We start from the raw sequence: 27,752 nt of genomic DNA on the forward strand, positions 1-27,752 counted from the left end.
TGGCTTTGTCCTTTGTTCTACAATTTGGGGGCGCCTTTCCCTTGCTTCGGGTTCGCAGATCCAATGTCTTGCCTCTTCTGTTTAAATTTCTGCTTGATCTTGACAACGTATCTATAGGCAGCGCCAAGCGAGATGTCCAAGAACTCCATATCATCCTTGATGTACTTGTATAGACAACCGCGGTACTTGAGTACCAAACTTCACTCAGAATCCTTGATACCCAACTTCGTGCGAAGGCTATTAAAAATATTTGTGAACTCCGACACGTTTTGGTCCCTTGCTTGCTGTAGCGTGGTCCACTTTATGTATTTATCTTCATAGCTCCTGATAGGGTAATATTGTTCCTTGATGGTGTCTCAGAAAGAATTCCAAGTGGGTGCGGCTGAAAAATAGTGAGGGTTCCCTCTCGTCCATCTGTTCATAGTAGGTTTCCCACTGGTCCTCAACATGGGGGGCAGCCTTGAGGAGTGCAAAAGTAATCTTTTCCCAATTGGAAAAGTCATGAACCGAAAAATATCCTTCCAACAGATTTAACCATCTATCTACAACATCTACATCTATCTAGCCTTCAAATATGGGAATGACTTGTACCTTAAAGGGAGTAGCACTTCCAACGTGGATGTTGGATGAAGATGTGTCGCCTGTGGGTAGTCAAAGGATCTCGGCAAAGTTATCCATCATCGTGTTCCTTTGTCGCTCGAGGGCTTCCTCGAGCAATATTTTGAAAGGATCTCCTGCTCCCTCGTCTTTCTTTTCTTCCGCCATGGGAGGTTGTCAGGGTTTGCGAGGCTGGTCTTGCAAAGGTTCAACTAGTTTGAGCCCCAACTCCTTATACCCTGACCTCGTTAGGGAAATGCAAAGACAAACATAGAAGGAGCAAACCGCTCTGATACCATTGATCCAGACTTATGCAGGAATGCATTAGAATATAGATATAAACATAAACATAGAGACGCAACAAAAATAAATCTTCATTTCATTAATATCAAAGAATTGAAAGATGCTTACAAGCAAAATGGAAATAAACTAGCTCGGGTGATGGTAGCTTATCTCTGAGAAGAGATGTGGCGACTACATGCCTCTGAACTGTATTACAATGAGGGTCAAGGACCTTTTTATTATTGAACAACAAGGGCAAACCCTAAACAACCAAAAACCTAACCCTAGGAGATGGACCACCAGGATTTTGTGGGCCCCGTTGGGGTTAGTTGGGCAGCCAACTTCCCAAGGTTGTAACTTGTTCATAGATGCCCAAATTCTCGAGGTTGTATCTTGGTCATATGATCTATGTTTGCCACATATGATACCTCGTTAACAAGATCTATTCAAGTACTACAGGATTGTGACAGGCCAATGCCCACGGCTATAGGTATGCTACGAACCTCAAAAAATGTCGTTTAGGGGATCAAAACAGCTCTGAAAGTTCAGGACCCGAAAAAATGCTAAAAATAGTAAATTGTGCTATAATCAAGGAAACTAATGAAAACCGACTGGAGGTCTAGGTGGAATAGGAGGGTGGCCACCAATATCCACCTAGATCAGCCTTGCTATGTGACAATGCTGGATGATATGATGCTAAACAGATGGGTTACTAATCCGACTCTTCTTATGAGATCTCTTTAGATTGAGAATGTCCATGTACCATTTATGAATACCTCCCTAATTAAGAGGAAGTGTTAAAAATGTGTAACTAGGTTCGATCTTCATAAATATGAAATGTACTTTTAATTCTTGCATATTGTAAAATGAAATAAAAAATATTATTGTTATTTTTGAAGCATGGGTTTCATGCTCAAGGTATTTTATTTTTGAGGTCAAGCAACCATTGAGTGCTTCTAGGGTTTTTCCTAGGTCTAGAAGTCAAAAGAGTCATTGTTATATGTTGAAGACCCCATCAGGCGCATTGTAACTTGTAAAAAGAATTATTTTTGTATTTAAAAGTGTCAAAATAGCCTCCAAGACCAAGTCGGCCTGCCAGCTAAGAAGTCTGCCTAATTTGAGGTATTTCATCCACCTTGGAAGCCTATATATAGGAGGAACTCGACCTCCTAGAGACAATTCATTCTCTCATCAAGCAAGCGAAGGAGAAGAAGAAAGAGCCTAGCGAAAGAAGAAGGACAAAGATCAAGTGCTTGGGTAATTTCTCTCTCTCTCTTCACACGTGCAAAAGAAGGAGACTAGGGTTTCTAGTGCTGAGTTAGGGTTTTGTTGTTGTAGGATTACACTTGGAGGAAGTATAGAAACAAGGTCGAAGGAAGGCTCATTCGGTCATCCTCAAGCACTAGAAGAAGGAGAAAGTCAATTGAAGGTCTCAAAAAGTCTTGGAAGCCCAAAATAGTCTCACACGTGTGGAAGCAGATGTTGCTAGGAGGGCTGAAAATTTCAGACTTGCAATAGAGGCCAAAAATCTATTGTTGGGTCAATGTTGTGCTACTAGAAGAGATTTCACTGGGTTTGACTTAGATAAAGGAAACACATCATCAAGAAGGTTGGACTTGGTCTAGGAGAGGTATTGGTCTTAGTCTAGAGGTTTTGAAATTTGTCAATTGTAGAATTTATAAGAGAAGAGATTTGTAGGTTTTCCTCTCAAGTGGAGAGGTTTTGGCCCTGGCTTGCAGCCTATATCCTTTGTTCTTGTGTATTGTTGATCTTCTTGTTTTTGGTCGCTATTTGATGATAAGAATAACATAATAATACAAGAAGAAGCTAATAAGTAAGAAAAAGTAAAAAGATATCACAAGCAGTTATCAAGCTAAAGAGAAATCATTTTATCTATTGCCCTATAAATTTCTCAACACTTTTGTGGGTTAATTTTCATGTTTTGCATTGGCTTGTAACCTCGCCTAGTATCAAGCCCATTATTTTACAATTTGAGGGGCTCCTAGGCTAAAATAGAGATCATTAGACATGTATAGATAAGAGAGAGGTCATTTCACTCTCTCGTCATCACCACTTAGAGAATTTGGACCTCATAAGAGAAATCGCAATTGTTCGTTCTTGGCTATTAGAGATTCTTGGAATACATTTTGATATTTGGAAGCTATTTTGAATTGTCTTTGGAGCTATTTGTTTGGTGAATGGATGGATATATTGCATGTTGTGCATATTGTTGACGATTATCATTTTGAATGTCTAATGTATGGAATTTTTGCTTCTAGATTATGCTTGCTTACACCCTAATTTCTTGAAAATAAATTTTAAAGACTATCTAGTTGAGAATTGTATTCTACTCATTGTATAACATGTAATGAATGTTCTTAGTGGGGGAATTCTTATAACTCTCCATCAAACTCCATTTATTACTGAGTGGGTAAATGCTAGAATTTTGATACCTAGGGCATGAAATTTCAGCCTCCTTAGCAACAAATTTGGCTTATCTATCACATCCTTGACTCCATATGCCTAAAGGACAAGGCTCTAGTCCAAGTCTTTCAAAAATTTTAAGGATGAAAGTTTATCTTAAAATTTAGCAACCTTGGCGAATCTTACTAGTCTCTAATATCCAAATTTTAATATGTTTGATGATAATTTTGCAAAAATGTTTATATTTATAATTATTTTATATTAGACAATATATAATATTAGTGATTTTTAAGGTAAAATAATTTTATACTATAAAATTCGGGTGAATTAATTTTTAGAAAAATGGAAATTGGCGAATATTTTTTTTGGAAAAAGCATGGATTATTAGCCCACCTGTGAATATTAGCCCCTAAAATTTTCCCTGATTTTCTCCATAAATTTATCTCCTTAAATTTGGTCCTTTTGAGGCTAGAGAAAAAAACTAGGGCTTGGAACAAAATTTTAGGGAGGAGGCTTTTTGGTGGTTTGAGAACCTAAACATCAAGAGGTGGGTCTTGGATACATGACCTATTATTTTGGTGGTGTATCCACTCAAAATTTCCCTAGGAAGGAAACCCTAGTTTCTTCTCCCTCAACTTGAGGACTTTCTTAAGGGTTTCAAAACGTTGGAATAGCTTATTATCTTTGCAAGGAACACTTTCTCTTTGTTCTTGACCTTGTGAATACCTATCACCATTGAAAAACCTCAAAACCCTACGTCTTGAACCTTCATTTCTAAGGCTTTTCTTAGAGAGCGTTTTGCTTCCTTGAAGCTCTGAAACATTATTAAGTCTCTCTCTTGAATGAGTCGTAGCTTGATCACCTTGTACCTTATACCTAGCATATCCATTTTAAGTGATCTTCCTCGTACTGGGACTCCTCCCATCAATGAAAGTTCGTAAAGAGCAGGGGTTTTAGCAGAGGTGACATTAGGCCTCCACCCCATTGTTAGCGCCTAGTCTAGATTTTAGTCTTGTAGGGTGTCCCTCTCCAAAGCCTACTAGATTTTGTAGTAACATTGTCATCTGCTACATGCTATATCGTGTAGATCTATTTGGAAATCTCCACTGACTTCCCTTCGACACAATCAAGGTATACTTCATATTTGTGGCTCTGCCTCCTCCCTCTAAGCTCATATCACATCTAGTATAATATCTCTCAACACATCACCAATTCTGGGAATATCCTCTTGTCACAAGCTTTACTTTGTTCTTCCACTTCTTCCATCTGCTGCTAGAGTCTTGGCAACCTTCGCTATGTACCTACAATCCTCACCAAGAGGTCACGGAAGAACGATTATAACCCAGCAAAGAGAAACAAAGACAAGAGGCTACAACAATAATCTGGGAAGAGAGATATAAGTTGTCTATTTTTTGAGGATCATAGGAAATTTTAGCTCCCTCTTGATCTTAGCCTTCTTGCATCCATCTTGCAATTTTATCATCCTTGTCCTCATCATCAACATCATCATCATCATCAGTATGTTGCCATTCCTTCCTTGCATAGGCTAGGGTTTCTTCTTTCAGCGAAAACGTTAATCTAGGTCCAAATCTAGGGTTTTATCTACAAACCCTAAGATTTTTACATTCAAGACTTCTAGGATAAATCCTAGTGCAAATTTTCCTTTTCATAACCAAATGTCCAAAAAATCATAGAGTCCCAATGCCTCAGAAAACAATCAAAGGATATTTCATCTTGATATCAAACTAAGAGAATGAGTCAAGATCATGGATCTTCCAATGAGATGTCTTCATCAAGAGATAAATATGATAGACCCATAGCATACTTGGTTACTGCTTCAGCAGTACTAGTAAGGATATTCCTGCAACTCTGTATTTTCAGCTGAACATTGATTTTGACCTTTTCAATCCAAGTAGCTCATCCTTTATCATATCAGTTAGTAATAATTCAGTTTTGCAAATGACTCATCTTTCTTGAGAGTACTTTTGTCTCCAAACTTAAAAGAGGACTCAGCGTTTTTCTTCATTATAAGCTTGTTATGTCAAAAGGTGAACTTGCTCCATCACAATGTGCTTTGACAGTGATCTTTTTCCTTATTTCGAATTCTTAACTTTCAAGATTGAACAAAAATAGGTTCCATCCTTCAAATGCCCTTGGCACCAGCAATAACCAAATGCACTGCATCTTCCAGGTCCTTTACTTAACAATGTAATATTCATGACGACAAATGGCGTCGATACTTTCATGAGCTTTTCAACATCCTGCTTCTGAACACAGTGCAATATTTTCAAGGAAAAACACAGGTTTGTTATCTCACACTTCAACTTTCAGCATTGAGCTTTTCAACATCCTGCTTCTGAACACAATGCAATATTTTCAAGGAAAAACACAGGTTTGTTATCTCACACTTCAACTTTCAGCATTGACCTTATCTTGCTTTGAGCCATAACCCAAATTATGATGCTGTCATTTGAAATATCAAGATGAATTTCCTAGATCAGAAGGCGTATCAATATTTCTGTATGAATGAAGATCATATTATGAGTTTCATCACTGAAATTGTAGGTGACGTGGCTCCTCCAATAGTCATCATAATTACCCTTTGATATATTCCTGTGATCTGACTAAGGAGTGGATCACAACTTTGATACAAGACTTTTCAACCAAGCATTTAAGTAGTCTTTTTTCTAGCTGAGGTCTATAAGAATGTTGCCAAAGAAAACAATTGATCCCAAACGAGATTGTAAGAAAATTGATAGAATATATCTTACATCCAAGCATAAAACTTCCGACTTTGGCAGACTTTTGCTGGTCTCTTTATAGGGTTGTATTTCAAGACCTCGTACTCATCTTAGAACAACTCATCACTATAATGTGCTTTCCATGGAATCTGTAACAACCCCTAATTTTATTTTATTTTTTAAATGAATAATACATTCAACACACAGCACTTAATTATATATCTTGACACCATGCTGTGATGAGTAATGCATTTAACACACAACACTATCTTAACACCATCTTGATGTGTATATTCTAGCAAATATACACTGACGTTAAATGGGTAAAAAAAAAGACATCGCTGGCAAAGATTTTGAGCACACACAAGAAAATGGTTGATGTAACGAGGTAATAATTTTGTGATATATCGGCCTTGAGCTTGTTACCACTCATCAACCAGAATAAGAGATTACAGACAGTACACTATCAAGGGAAGAAATTTTAAATGGATTGAGATTAAGGCCTAGATGTAATTATTTCCCATCCATTCAATAACAATGAATACTACCTAATTGGTTTACAATCTGCCATTTAAGAGAGAAGGAAATGATTTATTTTTCTGATTTTGCAAATGTGGTCGATTTGATTTCATTACAATAAATCTGCCATCTAAGTGAGTCAATGCAATCTGAAGAAACAAAACACTAATAATATTCATTTTAGTTTATTATCTTGCAAATCTTGTCAGCTGGTTTTCATCATAATAATTGGATTGACTTCCTCACATTCAATGGTTACTTGATCTAAAGATCTGAACTCAATTGACATGAAGATCCTATTGTATTATATTCTAGATATACATAACGAGTCCCTTTTAAAAAAAAATTACCAACACAGAAAACATTTTGTGAGCACATTGATAGAAAAAGTCTTTATTATATCAGGGGTCTTATGGCTATATTTACCTCACAGTAAATTATCTAGTACATGCACCAAATATGGTTGTTTGACTAGCAGCATCCATGCTAGATTTAGTGTATTCATACTAGCTACGCAACCACTGATAAGGCGTGTTAAATTATGAAACAAATGGGGACAAGAGCAGAAAAAATAGTAGGCTTGTGATCTTTGTACATGAGATAGTGAGGTCAATCGTAAGCCACATTATTGTTTCATTAGGCTTGAATTAGGGACTCAAATGTCTTTTACCAATAATGCTGGATATAACACACTGATGTTAAGTGGCATACTGGTGCTTAGCCTTATTTCAATACCTCTAAGAGTACCACTATCCATGCAGCCTGTATTTGCAATTCATGAGGTAACCAATGATGCCTAGTGAGAATCACTAGTAGCTTCACATGAATTAGCTTCCGATGAGTCTAATAATAGCTTATGACGTTGCTGACTGCATATTGTAATGCTACCTTATGCTTCTGTGCTAAAACAGGGCAGTGAATCAATGACCTCACATGTACCATCCACGCTGAAAGCAATCAATTTATTTACTGTGATGTTATGTCATGCAAGGGTATTGTATTGTTGAATGATAGGTCCCAATTTAGACAGTAGGCTGCATACTAAGGTTGCCTACAAAGGTTCTGTCATGTCAGTACTTATCCATACAATGGGCTGGCATACAACCAAATTGTTGAGAAGATTACCAGATACTAAGGAATTTAGACTTCTGTGATCCATAACATTGTTTAGATAATCTTCGGCAAAATCACATAACCAATCTTTTGTCGACGCATTTCGAACCAACCAGTGTGGTTCATCGTCAGGACAAGTTGAAGAACCAATCCGGCTTAGCTTGATTAAATAGAGTGTGCAGAGACTCCAACAGCTATAATGCTAACGGCTAATTTTGACCTAATGATCCTGGTCAAACTACTAAAATAGTTAATTAATATATTAATATTATACTTTGGATTCTCTTAATATTTGAGATAATAATAATAATATATCTATTTATTTTTAAATTAACAAATGAATTCCTTTATTTACCTATTTTATGAATTCCAAATGAAATAGTTAAAATAGGTAAATAAAGGAATTCATTTGTTAATTTAAAAATAAATAGATATATTATTATTATTATCTCAAATATTAAGAGAATCCAAAGTATTATATTAATATATTAATTAACTATTTTAGTAGTTTGACCAGGATCATTAGGTCAAAATTAGCCGTTAGCATTATAGCTGTTGGAGTCTCTGCACACTCTATTTAATCAAGCTAAGCCGGATTGGTTCTTCAACTTGTCCCGACGATGAACCACATTGGTTGGTTCGAAACGCATCGACAAAAGATTGGTTATGTGATATTACCAGATACTGTTTAATATGGCAGTGTTAAGCAGCTCACAACAGGAGAGTAAATCCCTTGTTATGACTCCCGGGGATTACAAAATGATGCACAGACTAGCCATTAAAATACCTGATAGTTAAACCACTGCAGGAAACAGGGCACGTAGCTAATCTTATATGTCCAGGCACTATACAGACATTGAGACTCTAGTACCTTGGGCTAATATCCAGGGAAACTGTGTGTTGTCATTCTTGAATCCACTCCTTTAACCATGCCTAAGCATGTAATCCTGAAGTTTTGTAAGCAAGCCAAGACCTCAGGTTACTCAACAGAGTGTGATCTGGGAAGGGCAATGGGACCAGGCTCACAACTCTCCTCCCATCCGCTGACAACTGCCAATAATGCAGCTGTCACCCCCTAGCATGAGGAACCTGTCCCACTGACCAGACCTCCAGATGCATTTGGGATTCCAGAGGTTTTTCCCCACCTCCACCCTTCTAGATTAAGGGTATACAACTTACAGGCATATTCTGGGATTTCCAAGGAGGTCTTCCTCCACCCACAGGAAATTCAAGCGTTAAGGGGCAGGACGAGTCACAAGAAACTCTAATACAACCTGCTATTAAACTATATGAATAATTCAATTCAAATACGAATGGGTATAATTACCACCCAAAAATAATAGAGTTCAGCATCATGCCAATGTGAATTCAAGGAATGTACAGGAATTGCAAATGAGGCTAGCCACAATTAGGTAAATACTTGATTTTAATCTCACATTGGATTCCCTATAGAAAGGACAAAAGGCCTGATAATACACTATAAAGCTTGAGATGAGTGAAATCCTTCTAGCTGCAAATATGGTAATTCCACTTCTGTTTCCTCAACAAGAATGGCATGGTGAACAAGTAAGGACATGACCTAAGAATCGAATGGAATCTGACCTCAGCTCAGGTCAAGCTTGATTTGTTTGGTAGATGACTTGATTACTTTCAGAGCCACTCAGAAGAATGTACAGAAATGGCAATCCCATTTCTCGAATTATGGCTTCTTTGCCAGAAATCAGTTCGAACAGCACAACAAACACATCAATCCATCAGCAAGGTTTTCTGGAGCCATGTATCCCTGTGTGCCTAGTGCCCTTCTGCGGTAATTTGAGGTGCAGTGAACTAATAGTTTCTACAACTGTGTTCTTAGTCAATTCGAAACTACAGTGAGTTTGCATTCCAGGGAAGGTCTTCTTCCACCCAACAACCAATCCAAAAATCCTCCCAGAGGCTAGACAGTTGCTTGTTCTTCACTAAGAGACTAGGGTTAAGTTTATTGTATAGCGTTCAGCATGAAAACGTTCCAGGTCTCCATACCGCACATGTTGGAAGGTGGCTAAGCCACAGGCATGTCCGCAAGGTTCCTAACTCTTAGACAGTAAGACTAACCCAGCAATTATACGACTATAAGATTTTTGGGAAATTGTAGTGCTAAGAATAAAGTCATGGTAATGACTTCGCCATTGTGCTATGCCCTAGAACCCAGTTGTTAATTGGATGCAGAGAAGTGACAGTTTAATGCAGTAAATGCCAAATTTACAGTTCAGCGGCATGATGGAGGCTTACTGCTGACACCGAAATTCTATTTACTATCCTCGTGATGCAGACCCCACGATGTTCAGGTGTGACGCCCTCCTTGCATAAACACACCCTTCGAGTGGCTACCAAGAGACCTTCTTGCCTTTGATTGTTGGAAAGTGGCTAAGCCACAGGCATGTCCGCAAGGTTCCTAACTCTTGGATGGTAAAACTAACCCAGCAATTATATGACTATAAAATTTTTGGGAACATATCTTGAACACCTTGCAGGTCCTTTGCCACCTCTTATGTTACCCACAAGTACTTCTACAACTTCAAAATTGCTTGTATCTTCAGCTGACCAATCTACCTTCTATCAACCTTCTAGCTGCTCCTAGAATGACTAAACATAGGCTTCCTTCTAACAATGTCTAGTTTCTCCTTAGATCATAGTTCATAGGGTCTTCTCAAGCTTCCCTCACACCAATGAATCCCTTTTTGAACTCATTGAACTTAGGGCGCAATAAGTCTACCCTCAAACTATCTCTTTGCTGCTCCAAAGATGAGAGAACTTGGGGCTTCTTGGCAGCCCACACACCTGTGAATGTGACACACCAAATATCACAGAGTTTAGGTCAAAATAACATGCTATCCAAACACCTTTTGGACAAACCTTTACTCCTCATTAACCCAACTCTTCTCCTTAAAAACACTGCCATGTGTCCTCCTTGTAACCTCTGCTCAGCTTGCAAGGAACTCGGTCCTATGTAAGATAAACTCAGCCCTAACTCAAAGTTTGGACTACCATTAACACCTATGCATCACCTCAGGGAACCCATCCCTCACATCACCATCATATCAGCTCCCAAACTCAGCATAAGGTCATCCTAATCTCCTTCGCTCCATTCCAAATGAGCTAGGCCCTTACTCAGCTAGCATTACACCCTCACAACCTCATGCACAAAATATTAAGTGAGTCTCGACCCTCTCTTAACTCAGCCTAGAACATAGATTGGAAGCACGAAAATTTCAAACCCTAATCATAGAGATTCTCCACAGCTCAAATACAAAACATTTTGTCCTTGATCAGAGAACCATGCACAAACTTTCAACCAACTTCCCTCCTCTTGACATGTACCAAAACATGAGACAAAACAAAACCAAAACACGTCCTCCTCCTGAGGTCAACGACTGCTTGTCTTTGCTTGAGAAGATATGCTCTTGTGACGTATCAAATGATCTTAACCTCATCTCTATTTATAATGAAGTGGTGTCCCTTTCCACCAAGGGTCATAACTTATGTTCAAGTCGGCCTAAGCAAAACTTGAGGCAAAAGACCATTTTCCATAGAAATAAAATTCTTTCATTTGACTTTGACCCGCATCATTGAAGCCCTAAGTGCCCCTTAGCCCTTCAAACGTGCCCCTCATGCTTCCAATGAATAAACAATCAATTTTCACCTTGGTCTTGCTCCCACAACTTTGGGTACAAAACCCACCACTTGGGTACATTACCCACGAAGCTCCATTTTCATGGGTCATCTCCACACAAACCCAATACCCCAGGGGTTGTGGGAGTACCTCCCAAGCTACACATTTCAACACTCCCTCTTAGCGAGGGAGGCACTTCCACTGCTCGGAAGTATCTCGTCATCATCAGCAACACTAGCCCAATCTCTAGCATCCACCACTACAGCAACCATATAGGATGAACCACATTATATTCTTGGTAGTGTCCTTGCCTCGATATCATCAAAACCTGATGATTCAAACTTCCATAGGGCAGTTGACAATCCTTCGCAATATCTCTCTGAAGCTAGAATCCCTTTAAGTCTATACAACCTTCATTGGCTCACCCTGCTACTGAACTTGTATCCTTCCAAAGTCAGTCTGAGTTGTGGTCAAACACTGGGTATAATCACTCTAGGCCACCGTAACTCAACTCACAAGCGATCTCATCCTCCTAGGTCAAATACCTCACGTGCTAACTCGTTCATAACACCCCTTCAACAGTCTCAACAATCTTTGACAAGTCATCGGAAGTCCATGATATACAACCTACCACAGAACAAATTGTTGTTCACCAGGTTCCCCACCAATCCACAAAAACTCCCAGCCTATCTCATCACCTAGCCAATCAAGACCACATTTCTATGTTCTCAGTTGAACCTTTTGCTCCATGTGTAGGCAATTTCACAGGTCCTTAAGTTGTTTCGATGTGCACACTCTGATTCAATTGTCCCTTCAAAGTAGCTATGATACCATGTTGATTTTTCCTTGGCAATTCAAAATTAGATTTATGTCCAAGACATAATAACAAACACACTAAAATCCCACAACACAAGCACTTTTCATAGCGAAAAATGTACACAGTGAATCAATGTAGTACACGAGAATTTTTAAACCCAAAACTTGTTATATTACAACTTCAATACAACAAACACAAGGGCTCCCATACTATGGATCATGGCCCTTACAATTAGCCTTGATACAAAAACAACTAGGGCTTGATGTCAACAACTTATGACAATCAAACTTCCCTTGAACAAGACACGCTTGACTTACTTGTTGAAAGAACGTTCACAAGTACTTCTGCAACTTCAAAATTGTTTGTATCTTCAGTTGACCAATCTACCTTCTATCAACACTCTAGTTGCTCCTAGAATGATTGAACGTAAGCTGCCCTCTAACAATGTCTAGCTGCTCCTTAGATCACTCTTCATAGGGTCTTCTCAAGCTGCCTTCACACAAATGAATCTCTTCTTGAACTCACCAAACTTAGGGCACAATAAGTCTACCCTAAAACTATCTCTTTGTTGCTCCAAAGATAACAAAACATATAGCTTCTTGGCAACCCACACATCTATGAATTTGACACACCAAATATCACAGAGTTTAGGGCAAGATAACACACTGTCCAAACACCTTTTGGATAAACATTTACTCCTCATCAACCTAGCACTTCTTCTCCTTGAAAACATAGCCACATCTCCTCCTTGCAACCTTTGCTCAGCTTGCAAGGAACTTGGTCCTATGTAAGATAAACTAAGCCCTAACTCAGAATTCAGACTGCCCTTAAAACTTGTGCATCACCTCAAGGAACTTGGCCCTCACATCACCATCATATCAGCTCCCAAACTCGGCATAAGGTCATCCTAATCTCCTTCGCTCCATTCCAAATGAGCTCGGCCCTTACTAAGTTAGCATTACACCCTCATGATCTAATATACAGAATCTTAAGGGAGTCTCAGCCCTCTCTTAACAACTATAGATAACTCGACCTATAATGCAAATTGGAAGCAATGAAATTATGGACCTAATCACAGAGATTCTCCACAGCTCGCATGCACAGAATTTCATCCTTGATCACAGAACCATGCACAAACTTTCAGCTAGCTTCCATCCTCCTGACCTATACCAGAACATGAGAGAAAACGTAACCAAAACACATCCTTCTCATATCTAGCTCAGTTCTTGAGGTCAACAACTACTTTAGCTTCTCTTGCTTGAGAAGATATGCCCTTGTGATGTACCAAATGATTAACCTCATCTATATTTATAATGATCTAATTATGGTCCCTTTCCACCAAGGGTCTTGACTTGTGCTCAAGTTAACCTAAGTAAAACTTGCTCAGCCACCATTTTCCATAGAAATCAAATTCTTTCATTTGAGTTTGACCCATATCATTGAAGCCCTAGGTGCCCCTTAGCCCTTCAAGGGTGCCCCTCATGCTTCCAATGAATAAACAATCAATTTTCACCTTGGTCTTGCGCCCACAACTTCGGGTACAAAACCCACCACTTGGGTACATTGCCCACAAATCTGGTCAACTCCACACAAGCCCAATACCCCAAGGATTGTGGGAGTAACTCCCACGCTACACATTTCAACAATTTTTAGATTATTTCATTGAGCAAGAGGGATTTTATCCCCCTCCCCCCACACATAGGCTAGATTACGGTCTTTAACTTAGGAAAGTATCATTTTAATGTAAGAGAAAGATGAGATTCTCTCCTATAAAGAGAAAGACACTTCCTCTCATTTTCTCATGATTGGATTGGAGGAGAAATCCCTTGCAAGTCTTAAATTTCTAAATTTTTGTCTTCTTTCTTAATTTTGGCAATGGAGGAATAAGTAGAGTGACCGCGTGAAGGATTTTGCTAATGTGGATGGTTCTTTCTTCTTGATGTATATTGGTAGATCTTGATGTGGATAGACTTCTTTTCATGGATAAATATCGGGTAACTTTGATGATATGTGCTATTCAATGTGAGTTAACTTCTTCCAATCTTGTTTATTATTGATGGATAATGGTTATCAAATATTCACCACAACTTGTTGGTATCTTTATCTCTTTATTCTCCTTGAACAAGGTTTTTCATTAAGTTCTCTTGACGCGACCTAAGTTAAGCTCCCTCTCTTATTTATCCTTGAAAATTGTAAAGCACATAGCCCAAGCCTCTTGGTTACATGAGTTAGTCTGCCCTAATCCTTGAAGCTAAAAATATTCTGAGCCTCATTGGAACTCTCATCAAGTTACTTTGAGATGACTTATGCTAGGTTCGCTCCTATATCCCATCTTTCAAGATTGAAGGATGTGAGAGTTGGAGGTCTAAGGGACACAAGTTAGTCTCCATACATCTCTTTACTCTCCAAGTTTGTTGCTACTTGACCCATATGCTCCCCCCCACCCTAAAATATTGTTAAAATTGGCAACTAGGGCCAAACTCCATATGGGTCACCTTATTTATGACAACTAATATTTTTCTTGGATTCCTCTCTCCGAGAGGTGTAGGATTGATCTAAAGATCATCTGATTCCGACATATAAAAATGAAGATATGAATTTATTTGTATTATTGACAAATTGTCAAGGTCGGCCAGCAATCAAAACAGACATTTTACCCCCAGTTCATCCTCAACGTTGCATATAAAAGGAGGAGACCTCAAGTCATTATTCCATCATCTCATCTTCACTCATCTCTCTCCTCACTTGATTGGGTACACAGATTAGCGCATCTTTCTCTCACACGTGCAAAGGAAGGAGGATTTTCTGTTTAGCTGCATTGACCAGGTTTGACCGAAGTGTAGAGGTGTTGTTTTGGCTGCGTTAACCAGCGTTGACCTCTCTTTGATTGCGCTTTGGGTGTGGCTGCTTCTCCTTGGCAAGCCACAGATTTTGGCACAAAAACCAAGGTGATCTGACCTCTGGTTTGACCAGCGTTCACTGCCCTAGCTGCTAGTTGCAGTTTGACTTTCGTTGACTTGCATTTGATTGCACTTTTCGGGGTTGTTTTGGACTATTTGGGTTTGTTGTTGGAGGCCGAAGTTGATTGGGTTTGACCGAGCTGCTTGAAGGAAGAATTATGCCCTGTTTGACCAGCGTTGACCTTTCTGGTTAGGGCTTTACTACTACTATCATAAATTATTGATTTGTAAATTTTGTACTATCCCTCTCTACTGAACTATTGAAGTATATAAGAAGAATTGATCAAGGGTTTCCCCACATTGGGGTTTGTCCCTGGTTCTTGTGTCCTCTTGTCTTAGCTTGTCTTCTACTGTTTATGTTTATGTTCTATTTGCATTTTACTATCATGCTTATGTGATTACTAAACTGGATATCGATATTGGGCCAATTAAGAAATTGAAGTAAATTGCTCTTAAGCATAGAACATACCAAAATTAACATGGTATCAGAGTTGAGGTGAAGACAAAGCCCAAGCAAGAGTGAAAGAGCAATCACCAAAGACAGTTGGACAAGGACAAAAGGCTCAATGGGTTCCTCATCCCACTTCCCGGCTGAAGACAAGCTCCGTGAAAAGTCTGACTATCATGGATGGAAGATGTCTCTTGATCTGACATTGGAAGAACAAGAAGTGTTGGACTATGTGAGGGGTAAAATCCCTGAGCCTCCTTCAAATGCACCAGCTGCTACAAAGAACAAGTACAACAACATTGAATTCAAAGCAAAGAAGATTATCAGAGATTCCATTGACAAGTGTCTGGTGGCCTACATCTCCAATCTAAACACCTCCAAGGAAATCTATGACAGGTTGGTCAGTATGTTCAAGGTTAGTGATGCAAATCAAATTTTATTTCTCAAAAATAAATTGAAGGATATTAAGAAGGGCAAGGATGAGGATATTCAATCCTACTTCTTAAGGATCACTAGGATCAAGAATGATCTTCTATCGATTGGAGAGGTCATTCTTGACAGGGAACTTACTATCACTACCCTCGGAGGACTCCCACCCGAGTTGTATATATTTAGAACCACTATTCTCAATAATGATTGAATTTCAGGATTTGAAGAACTGATGTCGAGATGCATTCATGAAGAGACAAGAATGGTGGAGAAAGAAATGCCTTCTAATACAGGCAACCCCACTGCTTTCTCCGCTCATGCCAAAAGGAGAAATAATGCAGGGTCTAAAGGTCATTCGAATGGAAAGTCCAAATCTGGGTGGAAGGAAGGGCAGGTGCTTTGTTTGCAATAAGTTTGGCCACTATGCAAGGGAGTGTCCAAATAGAAGGGACACATCACATGATGATGATCACAATCACTCCAGGGGCAACTTCAACAACAACAATCAAAGGAATGGCAGGTTCAATGGCAAAGGAAAAAGGAATGCAAAACATGGAAATGGTCAACCCTCCAAGAAAGCAAGGAACTCCAAGTATGAAGAATCAAATGTTGTTAACAATAAGAAAAAGGAATACTATCTTATATTGGCCCTCTCCACTACCTCTCCTCCAAACTATTTGGGGACTTGCTAATTGATAGTGGCGCCTCAAGGCACTTCACCGGGTACAAGGAAGTTCTCTCTAATCTGATAGAGAAAGAGACAACTCAGAGATTATTCTTGGAGACGATGCCACCTATCCCGTGAAGGGAGTAGGGAATGTCACTCTTCAATTGAATCAAGGTAACATGATTCACTTACAAGAAGTTCTATATGTACCCGAACTCAAGAAGAACAAGGTGTCCATTTCAGCAATGGAAGACAAAGGATATAAGGTGGCATTCATCGATGGAAAGGTACGTGTTTGGAATAGAAATTTTAAAGATGCTTTTACCCTTGGATTCTGGGTTGACACTTTGTATCAAGTTGGAGGAAGTCTCATTGGGAGCCATGTCTTGCGACCAATTTGAACTATGGCACCGGAGGTTTGCCCATCTTCATTATAAGGCTCTTCCCAATGTGAGATAGATGGTGACAGGTATGCCCAAGTTCAAAGTAGAGCATGAAGGTATATGTTCAGGATGTGCCAAAGGAAAACTTACAAGGAGACCATTCCCCTCAAGTAATAGCAAGACCATCGATATATTGCAGTTGATCCACTCCGACATATCTGGTATGATGCCCGTAAACTCTTTGGGATGACTATTCTCGCAAAACTTGGATCTACTTCTTGAAAAAGAAGGATGAAGTGTTCACCTAGTTTCGTCACTTCAAAGCCATGATCGAAAACCAATCCGAGAAGAGAATCAAGATATTGAGGACTGATAATGGGACTGAGTACGAATCAAATGAATTCCATGATTATTGCAAAGAAGTTGGCATTAAGAGGGAGACCACAACACCATACACTCCCGAGCAAAATGGTGTGGCTGAAAGGAAGAATCGTACTATTGTGGAAGTTGTTTATGCCATGCTTCATGATCAAGGGCTTCCGAAGTTTCTATGGGTCGAAGCTGCGAATACCGCCATGTATGTTCAAAACCGATGCCCTCATCAAGCATTGGACTCCAAGACTCCCGAAGAAATGTTCACTGGTAAGAAACCCAATGTCTCTCATTTTAGGATTTTTGGAAGTCCCCTATATTTTCATGTGCTGAAAGAGAAAAGAAGCAAATTGGGTGCATCTGTGAGAAAGGAATCTTTGTGGGCTATAGCGAAAATTCTAAGGGCTATAGAATTTATGTGGTTGGTCAAAGGGAAGTTGAGATAATTCATGACGTCACCTTTGACGAAGGTATGGCTCTTAGCAAGATCAACAACCTTCCTATCCCAAGGAAGGCCAAAGAAGCAGACACCGGAAGACAGGGTGAAAAAGAGGGCGAGACAATGCTGGATGTTGATGAACCTATGGATCCTACTGATCCTCCTCCCCAAGAGCCCTCCTCCTCCAAGAGGAGACCCTTATGGCTTAGGGAGACTCTCGAAGATGCCGAGAAACATATTGCACTGAGGGGGACTCTCTGTGAGAGCAAGAACCCGAACAGGTATCAAGGATACTTGACCCCAATGAGCACTATCATTCAAAATGAACCTTCATCATTTGAAGAAGTCGTGAAGCAACAAGTTTGGAAGGATGCTATGAATGAAGAGTATGAGTCTATTATGAAGAATGATGTCTGGGATGTGGTCCCTAGACCCCAGGACAAATTAGTTGTCACCTCTAAGTGGCTCTTCAAAATCAAAATCAAGCATGGAGCTGATGGAAGTGCAGAAAAGTTCAAGGCTCACTTTGTTTCCCGAGGCTTCTCTCAAAAGGAAGGTGTAGATTATGATGAGATATTCGCACCTATTGCTCGATACACCACCATTCGCTCGAACATTGCCCTTGTTGCTTCGCAAAGATAGAATCTACATCAAATGGATGTCAATACCGCTTTCTTGCATGGTTCGATCAAAGAGGAAGTCTATGTGGAACAACCTGAGGGGTTTGAGGTTCATGACCAGGAATCTCATGTATGCAAGTTGAAGAAGGCTCTCTATGGCTTGAAGCAAGCACCCCGAGCTTGGTATGAGAGGATTGATAGCTATCTGATGAAGCTGAGATTCACTAGAAGTGAAGTCGATTTGAACCTTTACTTTAAGGTTGAAGATGATAAACCTCTCACACTAGTACTTTATGTGGACGACCTCTTTCTGACAGGTGCAGACCCTCTCATTCACAAATGTAAGAGGAGTTGGCTTCCGAATTTGAGATGAAGGACCTAGCACTGATGCACTACTTCCTAGGGTTGGAGGTCTGGCAAAAGCCAAGGGAAATTTTCCTATCTCAAGGCAAATATGTTGTGAAGATTTTGGAAAGATTTGGGATGGTGGACTGCAAGCCCGCGACTACCCCGATGGAACTTAACTTCAAGAAGTTATGTGGTAATGTTGCCAAACCTGTATTGGGAAATGCTTCTGAGTATCATCAACTCATAGGAGCATTGATGTTCTTGGTAAACTCCTGTCCAGATATACGTTTTGCAGTTAATACATTGAGTCAATATATGGTTAAGCCTCATCACATACATTGGATTGGTGCCAAGAATCTTCTGAGATATCTTCGGGGCACAATCACTAATGGACTGAGATACACTGTCGGAGATGTCAGGCTGCACGGTTATTCTGATGTTAATTGGATTGGCAGTGTTGTGGATCGTAAGAGCACTTCTAAGTGCTACTTTTCTTTAGGTTCTGCTTCGATATCCTGGATGAGCAGGAAGAAAAAATCGGTTGCCTTGAGCACCGCTGAGGCCAAATACATAGCTGCAAGTGTGGCCTCCTGTGAAGTTGTTTGGTTGAGGAAGCTCTTCAATGAGTTGTTTGGACATGTGTTAGATACCACTGTGATCCTCTGCGACAACCAGAGTGGGATTTGATTATCAGAGAATCCTGTATTTCATGATCGCTCCAAGCACATCGATATCAGGTACCACTTTATCCGAGATATGGTACGAGGAGCAATAAGGCTCCTTCACATTGGCACTGATGAGCGGTCGCCGACATTTTGAAAAACCCCATGGGAAAGGTCAAATTCTTGACTTTCCGAGAACAACTAGGAGTCGTGAAGAGACCCTCTTATGAGGGTCATGTATGATATAGACATTGAGCTCTAGGAGCTCTGGGGGACTTGAGGTACTTCTTGGAGCAATGAGCAACCATAGGGTGAGTGGTTCAGCCTTCCCCTGGTGGTTTGTTGTGTACAGGGTGAGTAGTTCAACCTTCCCCTGTGATACCCTGTGGCAACATGTAGGCAGGATGAGTGGTTCATCTTTCTCCTGCTGAGACATCCTACCCATGCAGTTTGGAACTCATGGAAAGTACCTCTCATCTGGCCAATGAGTAGGGAAATGAAGATAGGGGCCATAGTACTACCGATGGATGCATAGTGTACTACTGTACTCCCTATGCTAGGATGATATTGATCTGGGATCAATTGGAACTGACTTCAAGCCAATAAGAGTGGTATAGCACACTCTCTTTATTGAAACTGACTTCGGGTCAGTAAGAGTGGTGTGACACACTCTCTTTATTGGCATTGACTTTGTGTCAGTAAGAGTGGTATGAGACACTCTCGTGGTATGAGACACTCTCTTTTATCTGGGACTGACTTCGGGTCAAGACAGAATGGTATGATACATTCTCGATCACTTCTTCTTCTTCATCGTTCAGCAAAGCAGTGCAGTGCAGAGCAATGCATTGATGGCAGAGATAGTATCGACTGGCAAGATGGATTAGCAGATGGAGTTCTCCCTAGTTGAGAGGGAGTGTTAAAATTGGCAACTAGGGCCAAGCTCCATATGGGTCACCTTATTTATGACAGCTGATATTTTCCTTGGATGCATCTCTCCGAGAGGTGTAGGATTGATCTAAAGATCATCTGATTCCGACATATAAAAATGAAGATATGATTTTATTTGTATTATTGACAAATTGTCAAGGTCGGCCAACAATCAAAACAGGGATTTTTACCCCAGTTCATCCTGAACATTGCATATAAAAGGAGGAGACCTCAACTTATAATTCCATCATCTCATCTTCACTCATCTCTCTCTCCTCACTTGATTGGGTACACAGATTAGGGCAGCATTCTCTCACACATGTGAAGGAAGGACGATTTTCTATTTAGCTGCATTGACCAGCGTTGACCTCTCTTTGACTACGCTTTGGGTGTGGCTATTTATCCTTGGCAGGCCACAGATTTTGGCATAGAAACCGAGGTGATCTGACCTCTGGTTTGACCAGCGTTGACTGCCTTAGTTGCTGGCTGCAATTTGACTTTCGTTGCCCAGCATTTGACTAGACTTTTCGGGGCTGTTTTGGACTGTTTGGATTTGTTGTTGGAGGCCGAAGTTGACAAGGTTTGACCGCGCTGCTTGAAGGAAGAATTCTACCCTGTTTGACCAGCGTTGACTTTTCTGGTTAGGGCTTTACTGTTGCTGTCATAAATTATCAGATTTGTAAATTTTGTACTATCTCTCTCTATTGGAATATTGAAGATCAAGGGTTTCCCCACATTGGGGTTTGTCCCTGGTTGGTGCCACATCTTGTGTCCTCTTGTCTTGGCTTGTCTTCTACTGTTTATGTTTATGTCCTATCTGCATTTTACTATCATGATGATGCGATTGCTAAACTAGATATTGATATTGGGCTAATTAAGAAATTGAAGTAAATTTCTCTTAAGCATAGAACATGCCAAAATTAACAAATATATATATATATATATATATAGATATATTGGCAAGTTAAGGTTTGTCCCTGGCTGGTGCCACATCTTGTGTCCTCTTGTCTTGTCTTGTCTTCTACTGTTTATGTTTATGTTCTATCTGCATTTTACTATCATGCTGATGCGATTGCTAAACTAGATATTGATATTGGGCTAATTAAGAAATTGAAGTAAATTTCTCTTAAGCATAGAACATGCCAAAATTAACAAATATATATATATATTGGCAAGTTAAGGCAGTGATCTTCTATCTTCCATCACCTTCTTTCCTTTAAAATCCTTTAAGACAATTTGCTAAGGTTTACTCTTCAAAATTACCCAATAATCCCATGATTATGTGTGTTTGGGGAACTACCCTTTGAACGTAAATCTTTGCAATTACCTAGGAGAACCCTATCAATCCCATCCACCATTAACCCTAAGAGGTATATTCTTTGATTGGTGGTATTTGAAAAAGAAGTCTTAAGGGACTCTTGACTTGGTTTGACTAGGGCATTATATCCTTGGAGATATACTAAGGAGAACTCCCCTTGGGCTAGAGGAGAGTTGTCTAAAAGTGAGAAAACCTCACCAACCCTCAAGTACAATGGATTTTGCACTTTAAATTTTGGACTTTATCTTGAGAAGTGCTAGATTTTGTTGTAACAGTTTGTATATTAATAAGTGAATTACCATCATACTTGAAAAGGTTAAGGGTTGCTTTATTGCTATTGCAATTGTTGTAAAAGTGAGTTTTTGGATATGATTTGTGCATTGTAATATTGTCCTAAAGGTATAAAACTTATTAAGTCACTTTAATATCTTTTCTTCTTGGAATTAAATGGGTCTACCTTAGGTGGTAGTGATAAGGAGTATCACCCTCCCCACCTAGGTTCAATTCCTACAAGTGCCTTGTTGATTTGTCAGTAAGTATATTGTTGTAACAACCTTAACACTAATGTTGAAAAAGCCTTAAGATTTTGCAAAGTCCAGCTTACCCAAAATACCATCCTTTGAGAGGAAGTGCCCGACAGGTTTCATCGAGATGTGTATTTCACAAAGAAAAAAATATTTTCTCCTTGGATGCTTAGAATATTGGGTTGTTAAGGATTGAAATATTACTTCCATTGTTGTTTTGTCGTATATTTCATAACATCCCTAATGCTTAAAATTCATTGAGTTTAAGATCAAGGAAACCTCTAGTGAGGTGAAATTTATGTTATGCACTAAATTAAATTGCATTGGAAATTTTCACACTAACTGGATGGAATAATGCTATGGAACTTAATAATGCATCATATATACTTACAAGTATCCAAATTCAACTAGGGTCCAAGGTGCTGAAAATGTAACTAGTATTGGTCTTCATAATCGTTGTTTGGCTCATGTAATTCTTATGTATTTGTAAAGAGAAGGAAACAAAATCATGTAATTCTTATGTATTTGTAAAGAGAAGGAAAGAAAATTATTGTAAAGATCAAAGAAAAATTATTTTTATAAGCATGGGTTTCATGCTAAAATTATTATGTTTATAGGTCAAAGCACCCATTGAGTGCTTCTAGGGTTGTGTCATGAGTCATAGTCCTTGTCATCATGTAATAGACCCTTCTTGGGCTTTTTGTATCAAGAAAGAAATTTGATTTTATGTCAAAAATATAAATTATGCCTCCTCCATCAAGTCGGCTTTCCCCTCTTATCAAGTCGACCTCACATGAAGACTATATATAGAAGAGACATTGGACATCCATCCAAGAAGCATTCGATATGCAATTCTAGTGAAGAAAAGAAGTGTGAAAGGCATAAAAGGAAGGTCCATCCCATTGGAAGAGAAGATAAACCCTAGTGAGGAAGGAAGGAACAATTGTCAAGCAAGAAAGACAGAAAATATCTTTGTTTGTGTCACACGTGCAAACAGTTAGGGTTACCGTAGGTCCGAGCTATGGTAGGCCAAGAATTTCAGAGTGAGGAAGAGGGTCGAGACCCTATTTTACTTGGTTTTGAAGTGCTTGACTTGTATTGACTTTGAAGGTCTTGACTAGACTTTGACTAGTCTTTCTTGGAAGGATGACTTGGTGGATGGAGGAAGGTTTCATGTTGGTCTAGAGGTCTTGGTTGTTTCACTTTGAATTGGTTCTTGAAGAAGAGGAGAATTTTGCTTGGGTTCCCCCTAAGAGAAAGGTTTTGCCTTGGCTGAGAGCCTACACAATGTGTCCTTTGCTGTTTTGATCTTCATACTTTTATGATTTGGTAATTGCTTGATGAAAAGAAGATAAAGAAGACATAAAGAAGATAACATAAAGAACAAATACATCACAAGTAATTATCAAGATAAGAGAATCTTTCTGCCTTTCTGATTTTCTAACATGGTATTAGAGCTAAGGTGAAGAAAGGAAAAAGGCAGCTTGAAGATCATTTGCTCTCTAGTAAGGGTTCAAGAAAGGATTCAAGGAGAAAGAAGAGAAGTTTTTGGACCCTTGAAGATATGTTTGGAAGAAAGAAGGAAGTCTTGGAAGTTTTGAAAGAAGTTTTGGGACATCCCTTTAAAAAAGGTATTGGAATAGTAAGCAACCCTTTGGAAGTTCAATAAAAGACCTCAAGCAGATTAAGACATCCTCAAGAGTGACTTTGTCAAATATATCTATGGCGTCATCAATGAAATCTTAGAGTAAACTTCAAGGAGCTTCTAACTTTAGAGCATGGAAGACAAGGATGGACCTCATCCTTGCAAGGAATAAAGTATTGGACTTAGTACCAGGAAAAGTCAAAGAACCAACTAATGATGTTGGAAAGGAGAAGTACAAGGAAAATGACATTATAGCCATGAGCCTAATTGTGGATGGAGTTAAAGACAACTTGATTCCCTACATATCCACTCTAGATACTTCAAAGAAAATGTACAATGCCCTCTCCAAGTTATTTACAATCAAGAATATTGGACAAGTGGCAAGTCTAAAGAATGAACTTCGAACTGTCAAAATGACTAAAGATGATACAGTGTCTTCTTACTTTGTAAGGATTTCCTGTATAAGAGATGAATTACAAGCAGTTGATGAAGTAATCCTTGATAAGGAGCTTGTGATTGTTGCCCTACTAGGACTACCAAAGTCTTGGAATGCCTTTGCTATTGGAATTAGTAGTTGGAAAGATTCTCCCACCTTTGAGGAAATGTGGACTGCCTGTACTCAAGAAGAAGCTTGTCTTGACTTGATATGAGGAAAGCAAGAAGATGAAGAGAATACCACCTCAAATGCCTATTTTGCTCATTTCAAGAAGAAAGGAGGAAATAAGAAATGTAAAGGGTCAAAGAAGAATCATCATGGGAAGATTGACCTTTCTAAAATAGAATGCTATCATTGTCACAAGATGGGACACTATAAGAACCAATGTCCTGAGAATCCTAAGAACAAGAAAAGAGAAAGAGATCAAGCCACAGTTGCCACTGATGAAGATCCACCAAAGAAAACCAAAACCAAAGATTCAAATGTCAAAGACTTATTATATTGAGTCGCAAGGGATGTTATCCCTTGTATATCCTTTGTTTATAGTTTAAGTCATTGATTTTAGGTCTTGTAGAACTTTTTTTTGTGATTGACTATAGGATTATTCTTTCTCTTGCTTTTGATTCCTAGGGTTTATAGATCTAATATGCTTTGATAGAAATTTATTGAGTTGTTTTGATAAGTTGAAGGAATCCCTCACAAAATCTGGATCAATGCAAGATCAAGAGGGAGCCTCTACTTTTTACAAAAGATGAGTATTTTGTTTTCTATTTCTTTCGTTACATTGTTAATACCTCAATGTATCTAGCTTCATTTTTTGTACTTGATTATAAAGAAAAATTTGAGTCCTGAAAGAAGTTTTGTTAAGGGAGCTCTTCAAGGTTTGTAAAAGGAGCCACTCTAGGTATGTTTATTTTTAAAAATTCCTATATGATTCTCTCATGTCTAGGGTTTTGCTATAGAATCATAAAGATTCATATATTGTTAAGGTGTTTTGATTTCTAGAATAAATCAACCCTTGCAACACTATCATTTGCTATTTGTTCACTTTGGTAAAACCCTAGCCTTCTTTATTTTTAAGGTTTGTTGATAGTATCTAGGGCATATGACAAAACCCTAGCTAAAGTTGATATAAGAACCTAGGGCATGATGGTCAAAACCTAGGTGTAATTGCTTCCATTATGATTGAAACCCTGACAAGATTTAGATTTTGGGATATCTCAAGTTTGATCCCTTGATTAAAATTCTAATAACCCTCAATTGATAAAGTTAACTTCAAGCTCTTGTCTAGGTATATTCTATTGTGTTGTACTTGTTGATGAGATTTGAAGGTACAAAATTGTAAATATGAAAGTCTACCTCGTGCCTGATTATGACTTTTCGATGATAAGCATGATGGATAAAGGGAGTTGTAGAAATCCTAATGACCTTGATAATTGAAAGACATAAAAGATAAAAAAGATTGATGTTCTAGAAGGTCAAAGTTCTCTGATGACATGATGATGCAGGAAGAAGAACCTGTGTGACTGGAAGAAGAATAAAATAATTGATGGACTTATCTCTCTAGTTCAGAGGGAGCTTGGATATATTTCCTTTGTGAAGGAAAGTGTGTATCCTCCCTAATTGAGAGGGACGACATGATTCTCTACTTCGTGTGTCATGAACTAGGCCAGGACTAACAACCATACGTCTAGTGAAGGCCATGAGGAGAGAGTGGTGATAGAGTTGGTATCTTGGTAGTTAGCCTAGACGATACCTAGAACAATGTGAGGGAGGATATCTTGGCTTAGATGGTACACATAACCCAGTTAGGGTTGGTGTCTTGGCCTAGTTGATATCTAGATCCTTGTAAGGGAGGAAATCTTGGTGTAGATACCTAGATCGTTGTGAGGGAATGTATCTTGGTCTAGATGTTATGGAGATTCTTGTTTAGGGTGGATATCTTGACCTTGATGATCTCTAAATCCATGAGAGGGTTGGTGTCTTGGCCTAGTTGGTATTGAGATCTCAGTTAAAGTTGATATATTGGCCTAGATGACACCTTAGTCCCTATTGGGATGGTACCTTGGCAAGTAGCCTAGATGGTACCTAGATCCCTTATTTGTGTCGGTATCTTGGCCCGGATGATGTTCAAAACTCTGTTGAAATTGATGTATTTGATATATTGGCCTAGATGACAACAGGATCCGCGATAAGTAGGTGTCTTGGCAGGTAGCCTAGATGACACCTGGGTCCCTGATGAGTTAATGTCTTGGTAGATGACACTTGGATCCCTAATGTGTTAGTGTCTTGGTAATTGACACTTGGATCCTTGAATTAGTATCTTGGCAGGTAGCCTAGATTACACTTGGATCATTGAATTAGTGCCTTAGCAAGTAGCCTAGATGACACTTGGATCCTTGATAAGTTGAGTTGGTGTCTTGGCAGGTAGCCTTGATGACACCTAGATTCTTGTTGAGTTGGTACCTTGGCAGGAAGCCTAGATGGTACCTTGGTGAATTGATACCTTGGCAGTTTTGGCCTAGATGGTATCTAGCATTGTATATGTTGTTGTACTCTTCTTGGAACATTTCAACTTGAGGTCATCCTTGTACTAGTTAAACAATTATGAATACCTCCCTAGTTAAGAGGGAGTGTTGAAAATGTAACTAGTATCGGTCTTCATAATTGTTGTTTGGCTCATGTAATTCTTATGTATTTGTAAAGAGAAGAAAAGAAAATTATTGTAAAGATTAAAGAAAATTTATTTTTATAAGCATGGATTTCATGCTCAAATTATTATGCTTATAGGTCAAAGCACCCATTGAGTGCTTCTAGGGTTGTGTCATGAGTCATGATCCTTGTCATCATGTAATAGACCCTTCTTGGGCTTTTGTATCAAGAAAGAAATTTGTTTTTACGTCAAAAATATAAATTATGCCTCCTCCATCAAGTCGGCCTTCTCCTCCTATCAAGTTGGCTTCATGACGGTTGTTCGACCTCACATGAAGACTATATATAGAAGAGACATTCGACATCCATCCAAGAAGCATTCAATCTGCAATTGTAGTGAAGAAAAGAAGTGTGAAAGGCACAAAAGGAAAGTCTATCCCATTGCAAGAGAAGATAAACCCTAGCGAGGAAAGATGGAACAATTGTCAAGCAAGAAAGATCGGAAATATATTTGTTTTTGTCACACATGCCAAAAATATGAAACTCATACAAGGGAGAAAACTATTTATCAATTTGCAATAAATTTGATGAAAGTTTAAAACATAATAGAAAAGTGGGCAATGAAAAAAGCCCAGTAAGCTCTACAAAAGCTTGTTGAGACCAAGGAACAAACCAAGAAATTGCTTGAAACAAATATGGAAGGAGTCTCTACAAACAAGGGGAATACTAGTCTAAAAAATTTAAAAAGGAATACAAAATGAAACTATTGGATCAGGA

General features: G+C 39.0%; 1 long non-coding RNA gene across 1 annotated transcript in view; it reads right to left on the reverse strand.

Moving 5' to 3' along the window:
• The window catches only part of LOC149248464 (uncharacterized), a 78,399-nt gene that overhangs the window by 49,044 nt on the left and 1,603 nt on the right, over window positions 1-27,752 (reverse strand). The window lies entirely within an intron of this gene.

Source organism: Pinus tabuliformis, chromosome 7 (genome assembly GCF_031772625.1).
Source record: "Pinus tabuliformis cultivar Carrire ecotype Pingquan chromosome 7, CPIR1, whole genome shotgun sequence".
Classification (NCBI taxonomy): Eukaryota; Viridiplantae; Streptophyta; class Pinopsida; order Pinales; family Pinaceae; genus Pinus; species Pinus tabuliformis.